General features: G+C 42.6%; 1 protein-coding gene across 2 annotated transcripts in view; it reads right to left on the reverse strand.

Moving 5' to 3' along the window:
- Positions 1-15043, reverse strand: part of BMPR1B (bone morphogenetic protein receptor type 1B) — a 234429-nt gene extending 219386 nt beyond the window's left edge. For both annotated transcript variants that reach the window (XM_042049635.1, XM_042049633.1), the window contains exon 1: positions 14977-15043. The gene's annotated coding sequence lies outside the window, so the exon portion shown is untranslated. The remainder of the gene's footprint in view (positions 1-14976) is intronic.
- Positions 15044-16827: the final 1784 nt, after the last annotated feature.

Genomic DNA, 16827 nt, shown 5'->3' on the forward strand with positions numbered 1-16827 from the left:
CACATCCACAATAACTCTCTTTTAACAGCTAGTCCACTAGATGAACCATCTTTTTTGAAGGGTCAGAATCCACGAGGCAAGAGAACTGTACAAAAAGGGTGTTGCTGAGTAGAAGGTAATCCTGCAAGGCAACATGTCTGAAATTACATAACAACAAAATTGTTTTGCCTATATGGGATGGACTTGCCATACAGCCACTGTTTACTTACACTTTACAGGTTAAGTAAAGGTTCCCATCTGCATCCACCCCGAGCCACAGAAGGGGCCAAAATACTTCTTGCATTCGAGAACCCATCAGTGCCGTGGATACAGCTAAATTAAACGCAACTTCTGCTCTGTGAAATGGAGTAAAACTGTGTCATCTGTGTCGAACTCCATGTATTTAGCAGGCATTACACACACATAAAGGGACCACCTGAATCTTCTCCTTGCAAAAACACTTTGCCCGTGGAAAAATTGCAGGGACGTGAGACAGCAGATGAGACCTTTCATGCATGTGGTGACACTAACTTAAAGTGACCAGTCACAACTGCAACATGGAAATACAGAGGGGGTGGTATACAACACACCACAACAAAATAAAATAAAAACCCCCAAACCTGAATAGGTTACTGCATTCCAAGTAAGTGTTTGGTGGATGCAATGGAAAAACAGTTTAAAATGACATAGAAATTGCTAATGGAATTGCTCTGGTTTACATATCTAACTTATTTCCTTGCTCTTCAGACTGTTTTTAAACACTCATCCTAAACCATCTCATACAGGAGAAAAAAGAGGAATTCAGTCAATATTGTACTTGAAATCATGCACAAAAATTAACAGCATTATGATCTAAAGTAAAAGTCATTTTCACAGCTAAATAACAGAACTGCAGTATAACCAGTGAAAATGATTTTGTAGCTGATGACTGAAAATTGTGATTATTTTATAACTTACAAGTGAAAATTTAATCAACTGTAATCCACAAACTGCTAGGGTTTTGCAGCTAAAAGTCAGCAGACTTCAATACAGCCAAACTGAATTCTGTGGACAGGACAAAAACCTCTTCCTATGTGATCTCTACCTGTACAGAGTCTTCACTGTTTAATACTGGAACACAGTCAGAAAGTCTGACAACCACTGAGCAGCACCAACCTAGAACCTGACACTACAGAAGCAAAAAAAAAAAGGAGAATTTGGAGAATAAGAACAAAAAGAACCCTAAAGGCTGAAGAATTGGCTCCATGACGGGACATCAGTAGTTGACTCTATACCAGATTAATAAAAAATGACATTAATGTTTCAAAACAATGTCCTTAAGTAACCAAAACACCTCATAAAAATAATTTCTGTTTGCAAAACCAGTAGCTGCTACGAGGACTGAAAAAAGGGTCTGAATTTAATGGATCTTCTTTAAAAACACAAGTTTGTCCCCCACATTTCCTCCACATATTCTCAACGAGGGCAGACAAAGATGGGGGAGGGAGAGCTTCAAATAGCCCAGGACACAGGATGAAAAAAGCAGAAGAGAAAGCTAATTTGCTGAAAACAAAATTGTGCATCTGTGGAATAACAAAATAATAACTTTTCTATCCAAAAAGCTTTTTATCCAAAATCTCCTGTTCACCTGTGGGAAAGTGTTAGAAGGCAAGAGGATGCACTCCAAGAATGTCTGCGTCATAAACAGGAAGGGCGTCTAGAATTATTCAGACTCTCAATTTTGTTTTGAAATGGGCAACTACCCACAGTTACAATAATTTACATATCCTACAGAAAAAAACCCTAATTTTTCTTACACTGTTAATTCTGTTGTGATTCATCCCCATAGCTGATGATATAAGAACTCTAGCTGGGAAAAGCTGCTTAACAGAAAATAGCAAGGCAAATGACACTGCATACTCTTGAGGTTGGTAAAATAGCAAGTCAGCTTTTGTAATTTCTGTGTTTCCAGACTTTTTGGTCAAGCAGAATAGGACACTGGAAAATGCACCATAGCACATACCTGACTGTAACAGTGAGGTATTTGATCATATCCATCAAGATCAAGCTAGGTCTCCTTCCTGTCAGTAGTTTTGAAGATTTCTGAATAGCCTAGGATGCTTGTTTCCCATGAGTTTAAACTGGTTTATTCATCATCATTCAAGTTTCTCAGTGTATTTTTTGGATAAAAACGTATTTTAAAAGTCTATAAAGAAACAATGACCTTCCAGCTTGTGATATCATTTGCCTCTTTTGGCAGGGTCATTTTGAACTGAACAAAATCAGCTGTTGCTTTCTTTTCAGACCTTTCCTATCATCTTTTGCAATTCTTTCCTTATAACTCATGAGCATAACGTCTGCAACTCCCTCTCATCAAGTACCCCTTCTGCCTGCTCCTGAGCACAAGGGCAACATTCTGACTGCTGCAGGGTCAGATTTAAGGGCAAGATCCTAAATCTGAATAAACAAGTTTTGCTGAAGATGAATCAAACAGGGAGTTCTGTTAAATATTTGGTGTGAAAAGCCTCAATTTATCTGTTTCTCCCAGTGCCCATTGCCTCCAAGTGCACCTTCTCTGAGGGGCAGTAAGAAGGCAGCACCCCACAGGTTTTGTGTAAGAACTCCCAAAGTCAAAATGAATTTCTGATGAGACGAGAGACATTCCCACGTTTACAGACACATCTGGTAAGTAAGGTAAAAAGCTTCTTGGTAAAGCTCTCTCTAGATATTTTTTTAAGGAAACAGTCTCCGTATCATAGCCTGATCATAGCCAACTGACATGGTAAGCATCATGCTGGAGATACTACAGGTGTGGAAGGACAGAAAAAACTCCATGCTTGAATTCCACATGAGGCATGATTCCCTAGACTTACCTGTAAAACCAGCTGGACTGCACATCATAGTTGCCAGTCTACTACATCCAAGTGATGCATTTACTAACTTGCCACTCTCACTTTTATGACTATGAATTCTCAGCTCAGCCTAGATCCTTCAAGTTTCCAGGGAGGATCATAAATACGCCAAGAGAGAGTAAAAACAGAAATTATAACAAATGTCAGCTATTTATTTGTACTGGAACCCCCTTGGGGAGCTCCTGAGCACTGATGCCTCTGGCTACAAAAATCAAGTCACCCCAAAAAAATAACCTTAAGTTAAGCTGACTTATGCAGATCTAAGTTATGTAGGCTGCACAAAGACCAAGCAATACCAAGCTTCATTTGGAAAAAAGTCTGAGTGAAAAAAGAAATGTATACATTCAAAAAATAATAAATATATCAATTTTGTTAGTCAGTCCATCAGCTGGCCCCAGCATATGTTGACGACCACCTACAGAAAGTACACAATGGTTTCAAGAAATGCTATTTTGAGAGCAAACCTTCCTCAAGGAAATGTAATGACCAGATGTTTAAAAGAAATTTTAAATCCTTTTAGACATGAAGAAAAAGTAAGGGCTTGGAAAAATAATATTAAAAAAAAAAAAAAAATCACAATACTCAAGGCAGATAGGAATTTGAGAAACTCTCAAAGCAAAGAGCTCACCATGATTTGTATTCTCCCTATTGTCAGGCCCTGTCTCCTGGACAATTATAGTATCAGATGGACCTGTATGAAAAACAAACAATGCAGCTTTAAAGATGAGGCAGAGAATAACACCCATGGAAACCACCTCCAGAATGGTTTATATCGACTATGGTAACACTACTTTTGAAATGCTATGGCTCAAAGAATGACTGACATTTACATGGGTGCAGTTCACAAGCTTTGCAAATGCCAGCTGATCAGCAAAATGCAGTAGGTCACAGAATCTGCATTTATTTGGACAAACTCTGTAAAAAGCATTCAGAGATGCAACTGTGGAGCCAGCCCAAGCACTACTTTCGAAAGCAGATCCAAAGGAAGTGCAGGTGCCTCAAAATCTTGATTAGAAAAGGAAAATGACTGAGATAAAGCCCACATGACTTATCTGTGCCACGGGGGATTATCTCCATTTGCAACACCAGAAGGCTGCGACAACAAAATGAGGCTTCCCTACAGTCCTCAGAAAGATGCAGAACATACTACTTTCACATATCCTTTCTTTGGCCTCAAACAACGGGCACAAGTGAATGCCACCGTGAGTTCTACCATGCTAAAAGTCAGCAAATAGATTCCTGCTAACTTCTTCTGTGCAAGGACTGGTTTTAAGCAGGCCCTGCATAGCAGGAATTAGGAGGCATTCCCCACAATGATAACCTAATTCAGTCAGGACCAGCAAGGACAGAAGAAGGAAAGCCACAACACTGCAAAAACAAGAGTGTGCAAGACAATTTCAACAAGATTGTCTAGAAGAAGAGTATTCTATTGTTTGACATACACTCCTAGTGGTTTTATGCACTCTAAAGAGTATCTGTCATGCATTCACTGATGAACAGGATTTGATATTTGTATATGTATTTGGTATGTGTATATGGTATACATTTAGCCAAAATCAAAGTTATATTTATCAATGTGTTGGTAACCTTTCTTGATTAATGAATGTGGGAAAGAGCTGCTATAAACAGGCATTTATCATCGGATGGGAAATTATTATCATTAAGTGCGATGAATACTCCACTAAGCTAATAAAAGTTTTCAAAGTACACAAAGGAATGTCTTCTAAAAAATAAATACAGTTGAAAATTTTGAGACTGGCTTATTTGACAACAAGCCCAGAAATTAGCTGCTTTTGTTCAGGAAGGAATATCATCAAGAGAGAAGGAACTGGGAGGATTTACGAAAGAGGTTAGTGGCTGTAAGAGAACTGAAATGGCACAGGAAGGCAGGGAGATAAAGTCACTTAACTGAAAACAACATTTCTATTTGTTACAGAAATAGTATAACAGCTTCCATCAATTAATTATTTCATTCCTTAAATAGGCAGCCCATTTATTTTATTTCTCACTTGTCAATTAAAGAGTTACCATTTGCAACACCTTTAACAATACAGTCTCATTCTATTTAAATGGAGTAATTTTTAAATGTATTTTGCAAGACATATTTGTTTTTTATTATTTCTTTCCATTAAAACAATATAATTTCTCTCTTGGAGTGCTAATGTAACAAAGCACAGTAAAATATTCAACCTAGATATGTAAATTTTTTTTAAAAAATCTCACTTGAAAATGTATTTTCTCTAAGAGTTTTACTAAAGAAACATCACAAAGAAATTACTGTATTGGACTGATGCTTCACCTTAGATTTTTGCACAGAACAACTACTTCTGAATCTCATCATCCCTTCCATATTTTTCCTAAGTTGTCTTTCTCCACTCCTGACATGTATTTATTATTCGTTCCTAACCACCTCTCCTTATCTGATGACACAGCTTTCAGACTGCATGCAGTTTAAGATGTAGTTTGAAGTTGCTAGCAACTCTTCTGTGATAATTTCCAGTCCCCAAAAAAGAAAAGCCACAGCTTAGTCCATTCTTATACCTACAGAGAACAGGTAATTAGATGGACATCTGCTAAAAAGCAAAAAATCCACACCAGAGTTGATGTCACCAGGAATGAACACATGTATTGCTGTGCACATCCTTCAAGGATTTTATTGTCATCATTTCCAGTGCCCACTATTATCTCTAACCATTAGCAGAGCATACAGACAGCTGCAGCCCGAAGTAACCTCTCCCTCCTGTCCCCGGCCAATGTGAGCAGCAGAAGCAGTAACAGTCCTGACCCTTCCCTGCAAGCTTGCCTGTGCTTTCTCTCCCCAGGGTTAGACTGGCAGCACTCACCTTTGGCTGTACCTTCAGACAACTTCAATGGTTTGTTTCAGGGTACTGAAGTTTACAAGTGTTCAGTCCATTGGGGATCTCAGCACCTAGTAGCAGTGTATCTCCACATAACCCGTTGAGCTCTGCATGTTATACCACTGTTACCAGCCTACTGAGGTAACTTTGCAGGACCTCTGTTGGTATTACTGTGTTTGGATCTTCTCTATTCTACCTCATGGGTACTGCCTTCTGCTATTTCAAATGAAAGAAAAAAGTATTCTTTAGGCTATTAGTTGCACACACACACAAAATAAATAAATAAAATCTAAACCTCTCCACCTCTAGCCTTTGACATCTCTTAAGCACCATTTGAGTGTATAGCTTTTTCTAGAGTCACGGAGAAAAGGAATTAATTTCCGAGGCAGATAGCATTTTCAACTGTTCACTGCTGTGCTAGCCAGCTAGGCTAAGCCACACTTCACAGGAGGATTGCCTCATTTTGCTTGAGGACAGGGAGAGAGGTTATCTCACCTCACAGCTGGGGCAAGAGACAAAACAAGGCAGGTGCCTTTGCACTGATGCAGACCAGGCACACTCCCACCACCTGCTGAGAGTGCTGAGGACCCTATCTTTCAGCAAGACAGACAGAAGGAGGAGCTAGGCACAGAAGCTCCTCAAATGCTCCAACTATTCCCAAAGCAACTGCCCATTTAAGTCATTAATTTTATGGCAAAACACTTCTAGAAGCTTAGCTCAGCTTTCGGATTGCTAGCCTATCCTTCACTGGACTACTTTTGGCCCATCAGACTATTTGCAGTTTACTTTTCACCTCGAGCCAAGTCCAGTATGTAAGTATGACTAACATAAAAAATCCCAACCAAACATTTCAAAAGGCATTTAAATACAGGTAAGACAACTCCTGCCTGTATGCAAAGCCCCCACCAACTTCTAACAAGATTTAGCATCAATGATTAAACCTGTGAGAATATATCCATCTACACAAGTAGAGTCACACTGGTTTAGGTTTCATGAAATTTGCTGTAGGGGAAAAGAAATGCCAAGGATGGTCCATCAAAACTGCTGAAATGCTGCTAAGGAAAGAAATTACATTGGGATTATTAATTTTAAATATACGTGCAGCATTTGAGAGCAAAAGGACAGTATAAAAATAGATCAAACCTTTTGACAGGCTCTCATTTGTTCACACCATTCCAAGTCATGTTGTCTGAACTGGTAAGGTGAACCAGAAAAATTGAGTTATGCATCAACTGTGCAAAAATCTACTCTTTTGCAGAAAGCTAGAAAAACACTGATGCACAAATTAAGCACCAAGTTAAGTAAAAACTATGGCATTTTGTACACACAAAATCTAACAGCTCATGATTCAGACCTTAAAAAATAAGAGTAAAGTTTACAACCCAGAGGATTAGAAATTATTCATTGTGTTGCTTTGGTTTTGGGGCTGTGTTTGTCTTAAATTAAAGGACTGACGAAACCTTAAAAACAGCAAGTCAAGAAAATTCCACACATTCAAAACACAGGCATGTGTGTCATTCAGATCACGTTGATTCTTGTCAGGAGAGAAAATTTCCTTCAAAATGAAGCAGTCCTAAGAAATTCCATAATTCAGTTATGGAGAAGTTTGATTACTCCCTGTCAATGGATTTCTGAGTTAAAAAGCTATAAAGGTTATCTTAATTTTTTTTCCATGTTTAATTGGAGTAAACTATTGATTTCTGCATATCCTCAACCAGCAGCATCCCCACTACATTGAACAGCCCAACAACACTGCATAATCCCCATTGTAAACATATATTTTGAGGTGTGTTTTTCATGGCTCTGACTCAATTGAGGAAGACGCAATACAGACAAGCCTAAACTGTTGTCATACACGGTTATCAGAGAAAAGTTAATTAGCTTCAGGTTTAAAATGTACTCCTCCTCCTCCTCTTCAAAGGCACAAATGTGGACCTACCTGCTGCTCTGACAGCTGTCACAAAGCACAAACCTGTTCCTTCCACAAAATACAAACATGCATCTCCGTGATGCCATTGCTGCTCACGTGCTGCTGGCAAGCAGAACTCACATGCCCTATGTGAATAGTTAACCCCAAGACAGACCCCCCTGCCTCCCCCCAAGGTTTACCATCCACTTCCAATTAATACCAGGATTCTGGAGGAAAATGCTGGTGCTGCTTTTTCACTCTAACAAAGCGATTATGTCTGCAGCAAGACAAACTTGAAAAAGGAGATTAATACCTGTGGAAAGACTAAGTGATCCTCTTGGGATAAGGGAAAAGGCTCAGTTGTCCAACCACTTTTCCACCCAGTGAGAAATGCACACGTCCACACCATGAACAGGAGAACTCTGCGAAAACAGCAGTGAAGGCACTTAAATCCAGCTGGAGGCCAGTGACTAGTGATGACCAGGGCAAAGGGATCAAGTGCCATCTAAAGAAGTTTGTGGACAGCACAAAGTTGGGTGGGAGTGTTGATCTACTGGAAGGTAAGAAGGCTCTACAGAGGGATCTGGACAGGCTGGAACAATGGGCTGAGGCCAACAGAATCAGCAAAGCCGAGTACCAAGTGTTGCCCTTGGGTTACAACCATCCCATGAAGTGCTACAGGCTGAGGCAGAGTGGCTGGGAAGCTGCCTGACAGAAAAGGACCTGGGGGTGTTGGTCAACAGTGGCCAAACATGAGCCAGTGTGTGCTCAGGTGGCCAGAAGACCAATGGCAACCTGGCCTGGATCAGCAATAATGTGGCCAGCAGGACCAGGGCAGGGATTGTGTCCCTGTACTGGGCACTGGTGAGGCTGCACTTCAAGTGTTGCGTTCAGTTCTGGGCCCCTCACCACAAGAAAGACATTGAGGTGCTGGAGTGAGTCCAGAGAAGGGCAACAGAGCTGGTGAAGGGTCTGGAGCACAAGTCCTGTGAGGAGCAGCTGAGGGAGCTGGGGGTGTTCAGCCTGGAGAAAAGGAAGCTCAGGGGGGACCTTATCCCTCTCTACAACTGCCTAAAAGAAGGCTGTAGCCAGGTGGGGGTCAGTCTGTTATCCCAGGTAACAAGTGATATGATGAGAGCAAATGGTCTCAAGTTGCCCCAAGGATGGTTTAGATTGGGTATCAGGGCTTTTTTTCATGGAATGGGTTGTCAAGCACTGGAACAGGCTGCCCAGGGAAGTGGTAGAGTCACCATCCCTGGAAGTGTTCAAAATATGTGGATATGGCACCTGAGGACATGGTTTAGAGGTGAACCTGGTGGTGGTGCTACGCTGACCGTTGGATTTGATGATCTTGATGGTCTTTTTCAACCTTAATGATTCCATGGTTCTCTGATTCTATGAATGTTTCCTACTGCAAGACTTCATGCGAGAGTGATGGGTGTCCCGTAAAAACCACCAAGCTAAACATACTGTAGTTTGAATGCAGAAATCAGAGGCAATCTTAAGGCAAAGCCCTTTTTACCATCATTCAGACAGAAATCCTACCAGTATTTTAAATCCTAAGCACAACACAGATGCAAAGTTTCATGTTCACAATAGCTGCAAGGTGCTGAATGCAGTAGCCCTGAATGCCTACCCAGGAATGCTTATGAATAAAGGAAAAAGACAATTTGCATTAATATTTTTAACTATGAAAGAGAAAACAATCTCCTGAGTAACTTCAGTTTTATCCCGTCCATGAACAGCAGCAGCTTGGACTCAACCTCATTCTTGACCCAGGGTGTCAAAACACTTTAAAAAGGATACCTGTGACTGCACCCCACTGGACAGAAGCAGAGATACAGAGATGACACGGACCCATCCTATGGCCGGTCCTTGAAGCAGCACGACCCTCCTCGGCTTGAAGGGTTTCTCTGCTGATTCTCTGGAAGGACAAGACCCTACAAGACTTGCCTGTGAATAAAAGAAGTCTATGATGCTTGCACACACTTAATTGTATTTCTGCAGGCTATAAAAATCTTGCTCTACTCATTTTAACAAACTACCAGATAGTTATGCCTGAAGAAAAATTCCCTGTTAGGGAAAAAAAAACCCTATTCAGCCAACTTCAGTAGCAAATGCAAATAGTTAATTAACATTATCTCCATTACACTGTCCTGACTTTGCAATACATCTGGCACAGAAGCAAGATTTTTTTGCCTTGTCCAAATCTTCTCCCATCCATACAGAGCCTACACTCAGCGGGCTCGGAAGCAAATCTGACCAGCAAAGATTTAGCAAGTACGTACGGATATACCCTCTGACCTGTACTCCAAATGCACACCTCTGCATGTCATTCCATTACCACTTTACTGGGGAAGAGAAGTTGTCAGACACATGAAGAAAACTGTATTTAACTATCTAGTTAAGTTGTATTTGTAGTAAGTTGTATTTGTGTACTTAGGAGAGACAAACTAACTAACTAGCCAAATCCAGCTCATGTACACATTATCAATCCAAGGCAAATAAATATTCTTTCGCCCACTAGTTTTTCCCCTAAAAGACTCATGTGCCCAAGTTATTCAGCATTTCATCTTTTCATGGTCTGTTTTAAATACAACTCCTTTTCCTTGGCCAAAATTGGCAAGGATAAAGGAAAGCAAATTGGACAAAAGGTCAGATTATAGTGAAATTGAAATATTTATCAGAACAGCTATTTCTGCCAAGGAAGATAATCACAAAGGTAATGTCTCATTTGATCCTTAATTGACCTGTGTGTTTTTAATTAGGAAACAGGGGAATTAACCTAGAGCTAATTACAGACGTCATTTTACAAACCTGTAAGTGCATAATTTTATTCACGTAAGTATTCTTTAGTGAAGTTATGCATGAACAAATACGTTTGTAGCTTCAGGGAATAGGTCTTGAATAACTTAAACTTTTAAAAACTTTTAAGTGGCTACTTTATAAATATGTCTTATATACAATCCATTTTGTATTTTAGACTTTAGATGTGAAATTTTTCTGAACAGCAAAGAATATTTCCTTCTGTTGCAGCAAAACAGCAACAGTTACTTTTGTGTAAAGGAAATAAGTGGCAGCTTTAAAGAATGAACGTTTTTAATTACGTGCCTTTATTCATCCTGGTCTTTGAAACTTCAGTCTTTGGCTTAATGGCATCGCAGGGTAGAGGTTTGTAGCAATGCATTTTGACTTCAGCACTGAATTAATTTTAATGTGTAACAAAGTCGGTTTCAAGGGAAGAAACTTCCTGAGACCTGTGTCATTCAGGTCCCTGCATACTACAATTCATTCACTATTGGAAAAGCTTTCTGGAACATGTAAAGGGTGAACCTATGCTCCCTGGTGCTCTCCCCATGCTCACATTGCTGCTCCAGCGTCTTCATTACATTCAGAGTTTGCAAACTCTGTGGACCTGTATCAGCAGTCCTGCAAGCTGCCACAGATGACTCCAAATACCAATTACATACGGCTCAAAACTGGGATCGTGACTTCCATGCAAATACCCTCCCTGCTGGCCATTGTACCACCAGACGAGGACTTGCTTTACATCCCGACTCCAACAGAAAATAACTCCGTCAGCCTACTTTCCCAAGGCAATGTTTAGACTTACTTATCTGTGGATAAACACGTCTGCCAGACACTCTCTAATAAGTTCTGAGTCTATTGGCCAATTATAACCAAATCTGACACAGGCTTGGAGGCCTAAGAGATATTCACTCTGACAAGCAGCAGAAAAGCAGGCAGCTGGGCCGAGCACACAGCCCCCGTGAGCGATCCTGGGAGAGAAAGGCCGGAGCAGCGACAAACTGGGGACCCCGGCCATGAGACACAATGCCAAAGGAAAGAGGTTCCTTTGGGTTTTGCTGCCTATCACAATCCTGCAACACAGTCTGTGCATGACAGCAGTTAAAACATACTGCCTGTATTACCAGAGACACAGATACACGCTCCTCTCTGTGCACACTGTGTACGCACTCCCACCTGGGCGTGCCTGAACACTCTGGCATGGGCTGATCATAAAGAATAATTGATCACAAAGGTTTGGTTTTTTACAGCTTGATGAGGCGTTGACATTTTAAGCAGAGAAGAGTAAACTCCGTAATGTGACGCGTGAAAAAACTGGTATAATGTAATCAAACACTACATTATAAGGTATTTTAGTTACCTCAAAATCATTTCCTTATTACAAAAGAGTCCAGCACTTAGAGATGCTGTAACAGATAAATCTTTTCTCCTTTAAGGCACTCAAAAGAACAAGGTTGTTGATATATAGCACAGTACAATTCACAGATATCATCACAATGTTACAATTTCAGGACTTTTTCAAAACTTATCCTATAACCCTTGTTACATTTTTGCTACCTCAGCCAAATACAAAACAGCAAGAGGAAAGAGCTCACCAGAACCAAGCCCAATCTGAAACATGCACTAGTGATAAAACCAGTTTGACATGTGAACTTTAAACCAAGCTGCCGTGTTTTCAAATCAGTTTCCTCCAAATTTTGCCATCAGAAGCAAGAATTCTCAGTTTGTTTGAGACAATTTAAAAATAGCTTGTATCTTCTGAAAAGGAACAAAAATCTGAATGGCAGTAAGCCTAAGATTTTATAGTTCGTTTTACAGGGTACCACCAACAGATCTAACTAATTTGTTTCTGTTCTATATTTGCAGTATTTACAACGCACAGATCAGCTCATTTTGGCACTTATGAGTCAAATACTAATACATCTATAAATCCTCACCAATTTCATAAATTAAGAGTAATGACAACCCAGATAACCATGTTGGTTTATATACTATCCTATCCTTGCAATAACTCTAAGGTTGGTAGAAAATACCTGTTAAAAGACTGTTTAGAGACTTTTCTGTCTAAAGGCTGTGAACTACTCATAATGGCTGTTGTTAGCAGCAGCACAGGCTGGACCGAGAGGCAGCCCTCCACTCTCCCCAGCACACTGCATGAAGTATCACATTTGTAAGACAAAGCAAAGCAGCCCCTTCCCCACAGGATTTACAGTCTGGACAAGTGCTTTGTAGTCAGCATCAAGCAATTAGCAGTTAAGACACAGAGCAGCTCATAAACCTTCTTCTAAAAAAAAGTTAATCTTATTTCTTGGGAGTAGTAACACATCATTTCCCACCTGAGCATCAGACTTCCTCTCATTGTTTCCTTACACCTGGCAACAGATATTGCATCTCACTTATTGAAGCTCTTGTTTTGCAGGAAACAATACATAGGGAAGAATGACAGAAACACTCAAGAAAGACTAGATGCTGGGAATGGCCTTTGTGAATCTGTCAGTTTACATCATCACCAATCAAAGCTCTCTTAAAGGGAGTTTCAAAACTTGAGGGCTTGATTCTGCCAAGAGATAAATGCTCCAGTCTCACTGCAGCAAAGGCCCCAGCACATGCATCACTTTAATTACACAAGTGGACCAATTAAAATGGACCCCCCTCGTATCCTTAAAATTAAGCATGTATTTAAGTGCTAACGTGAAGCCAAAGCATTCGGTATACTGACCCACAGGAAGGACTGCTATAAGTCAGGATTACATACACAGATAAGTACAGATACAACTATCCCAAAGGCCTAAGGGTTTTTTTCCCTGATTGCACAAGTGTCAATCAAGGGCAGCTCAGCTGAAGCCAAGCAGGGCAGTAGGTTGTGGGAAGAGAGTCAAGGTCCTTAGGTTGTATTTACTGTGATGGATTCCTTATTTTGAAATAACTGGAAAACTGTTTCCTAACAATGCAAAATTTCAACACAAGAACCAGAGAATCTTCTTACAAACACATTATGAATCCATCATTATCACTCTAATAGTAAAATGCTGGTTGGGTTTCCGCTTGCTTTCAAAAACCTCTGAAAGAAACCCACTCCCTGCACATGCAGCCTCTGCCAGTGAAAGAAAGAAGGAATACTTGGTGCTGTAAGCCAGGCTAGTCATCAGACAGAGGAGATTTTGTCCTCTGTAGGTAATCACACGGTAGCCATTCTGTCACACTAATGTACACTGCCTCCACGAGTTATTCCCAGAGACTAGCTTTTAACATCCTAACTTTAACATGCCTGACATTCAAAATGATCCAATCTCAGAAAATAACTATGTCTCTGCTCATTTCCCTCCTCTTAAAGTAAACTTCAAGCGAAGTAGAAGAGAGCATTTTGGCCTGAAAAGGAGACAACAGAGAACACACTGGAAGTTTATAAAAGCGCGAATGGGACACAGAAGAGCAGAGACCAATTCTGCACTAACCCTCTGTTAAGACATACATACTATCAAACAAAGGTTCAGAACAAAATGCTATGGGGTTTGACACAGTGTAAAGTTTAAGCTATGAATTTCCTTGCCACAGCACGTCGCTAAAAGTTTTCACAGGGTCAAGGGGCACTCAGAGCAGTTCATGGAAAGGAAAAAATCAGTTGAATGCTACAAAGACCCTAGCCTTCCCTTAGAAAGCATCCAAGCTGCAAATCATTGCATGTTGAGAGAGCCTTCTGGAGAATTATCCTTACATGCCTACCTTATTTTTACTCCCCCTCAGGCACTGCTTTCTGCACCATCAGACCCAGAACGCTTAGACAGACCTCTGGTTTTATCTACAAGACACTCCTAAACAGTGATGCTTTCTGTAATTTACATTCAGCAGGTTCTTAAATCGAGTGGCCTGACGCTATGTTTCTGAACATCACCGAGGACATCGACTGCTATAGTCTGGCCGGTAAATCTGAGTTCACGTCAGTCCATCCATCACAAGCGACAAAGTCTGTAAGTTAACAATACCATACCGCTGCGCGAGAGATTCCTGCTTCCCAAAGATTCACAGGGCCCTCCATCGTCCTCAGTTACAAAACAAGATGTACCTTGACAAATCGGCGTTTTGATTTAAAAGTTCATTTCGGGAGCGCTGCGGATCGCCAGCTCCTGACGCGCACGTAACGCGATCGTATCAAGCCAGGCGCAGCCTGTGCCCGAAGCGAGCAGGTCCGGCAGCCCGGTGCCAGCAGGCTCCCGGCTGTGGCCACTCACATGCCTCACCGCAGCTGCTCCCCCCGGGGCAAGATCGGGGCAGCCCGAGGCGAGTGCTCCGAGCCGGGACGGGACGGGGGCCGGGCGGCCGCGGCTCCTCGAGCGCCCGCCGGGGCTGGAGGGCGCCGGGCGCGTCCGGGGCGCTGCCCCCGCGGAGGCTGGCAGCACTCGGGGCCCCCGGGGCTCGCAGGCCCGGCACCCCGGGCCCCCCTGCACCCTGGGCCACAGGTGCCCGCCCGCCCCGCCGCAGCATCTCCACGCCGCAGCACCCGCTCCCGGCTCCGGCTCCTCACCGTGCTTACCGCCTGCGAAGGCTCCGCGGGGCTGCCTCCTCTGCCGGGGCTGCTGCCGCTCCCGGGGCTGCCGCCGCGCTCGCCCCCCGCCTGTCTCCCGCGCACACCCCCTCCCCGCCCGGCTCGCAGCCGCTCTGCTCAGGCTCGGGGTGGTTTGGGGCTTCCTCCCCTCCTCTCGCCCTCTCCAGCTCCCACTAGTGCTCGCACACCCGGCCAGCCGGACGAGGATTCGCGGCCGCCTCCTCCTCCTCCCGCCCCCCCGCGGCCGCCGCTCCCCCGATCACTCCCGGGGAGCTGCGGAGCCGCGGGGCCGGGGCTGCACGGGCAGGTGGCCCCTGTCCATTAATCGCCAGCCCAGTACCCAGCCGCCCGTCCCCACACACACCCGGCCAAGAGCCCCCGCGCTTGGCTGGCGGGACGGGGAGATTTAAGAAAAGCGAAGCAATTTACTGCCAGGATTAAATTAACGATCGAGATAAAACGGACAGCGTGGGAACGGGCGATTGAAAGATGAAACGCCGATACATTGCATAGTGTTTAGAGTGTCAGCAATAATCTATTACTAAGTGTAGGCAGCACCACAGCCCCAGTGTGGGTACTCCTGCTGCAACTTGTACTACATCCCACAGGCAGGCCAGTACCATCCCCGTGCTACCTGACAGCCCACGGTTTTCAGCCTCTGCATTATCTTATTACTGCTTCCCTCTTCTCTATGCTTGATTAAAGGAAATAAAAGATCAACAGTTTATCATACTGGAAGCTTATGACCACAGTTTAGTCCATCATAATGGGAAAAAGGCAATTTTAAAATGGGAATGTTCAAGGGATGACTACATTAGCATTTTAGTGTGCATCCGGAGCGCGCTTTAAAACAGAGGTGGAGCAACCTCAGTGCACAGACTGCAAGCAGTAAGCCAAAACATGCATCCTGGGAGTTCACCTAATGCACTGTGGGGCCAGCAGGCATCCCATGCACGAGGTGAGGCTGCAGCCAGTGCAAACACCTTGGCCTGAGCACCAGCTGTTTTACATGGCAGATCTGCTGGGCCACACTCACTGCTCATGCAGACGCACATCACTATAACCTCATATAATTTCAGTTTCTCACACTCAAGTTAATATACTCCCTCACTTTTCAAGTGGGTTGGCGTATTAATGCTACATTCGCATGTACAGGAGCTAGTCAGTCCCCCTTTAACTCAGAATGTTTAATTTGCAGAATATTGCTCCAATATTTTGGGCCACAGACACGGGGGAGAGGGCAAACTATCTCCAGCTGCTTGTCTCTGTTCTTAGGCCCAAACCTATCCTCTTCCTGCTACTGTAGGCATGGGGCTTTTTTTCCACTTTACAAATACCTCAGTTAATAGTAGAGACTGACATGGTGGAAGACTTATTACTAGCCAAGGCAAATTTAGAAATGCTGAGAAAACCAGCAGAAAGCTCGTTCCAGCAAGATTTCTGCACTGCTATTTTGTGAAATCGGTGTATCAAGTTGTCCTTGTGCACTTCATGCTCCACACTTTTTTTGGCCTGTATCCTAGCCACAGCTCATTATAACACAGGTATATTGTCTATTGTGAAACCAAGGTTTCCCTCTCAGCAGAGATACTTCACTTTTCAAATGGTTTCCCTCTTCTATTTACCTCCTACAGACAAAAAAAGAGAATACCAAGACAAACAGAAGTACTGGCTCTCCTAGAAGACAACTGAATATCTATTACTGCTGCGCCGACAAGAAGAACCTAGAAAAGAGAGAACTCAAAGAGAAAAGAAAAACACACACTCAGGAAGTAATAAAGAGGGATGAAAAGGAAAAGAAGACATAAAAACAAATAGGAAAGGAACAAAAGGAAGGTA

The sequence above is a fragment of the Corvus kubaryi genome, unplaced genomic scaffold (assembly GCF_017639235.1).
Source record: "Corvus kubaryi isolate FWS band 111438036 unplaced genomic scaffold, C.kubaryi_AGA036_p1.0 71, whole genome shotgun sequence".
Lineage (NCBI taxonomy): Eukaryota > Metazoa > Chordata > Aves > Passeriformes > Corvidae > Corvus > Corvus kubaryi.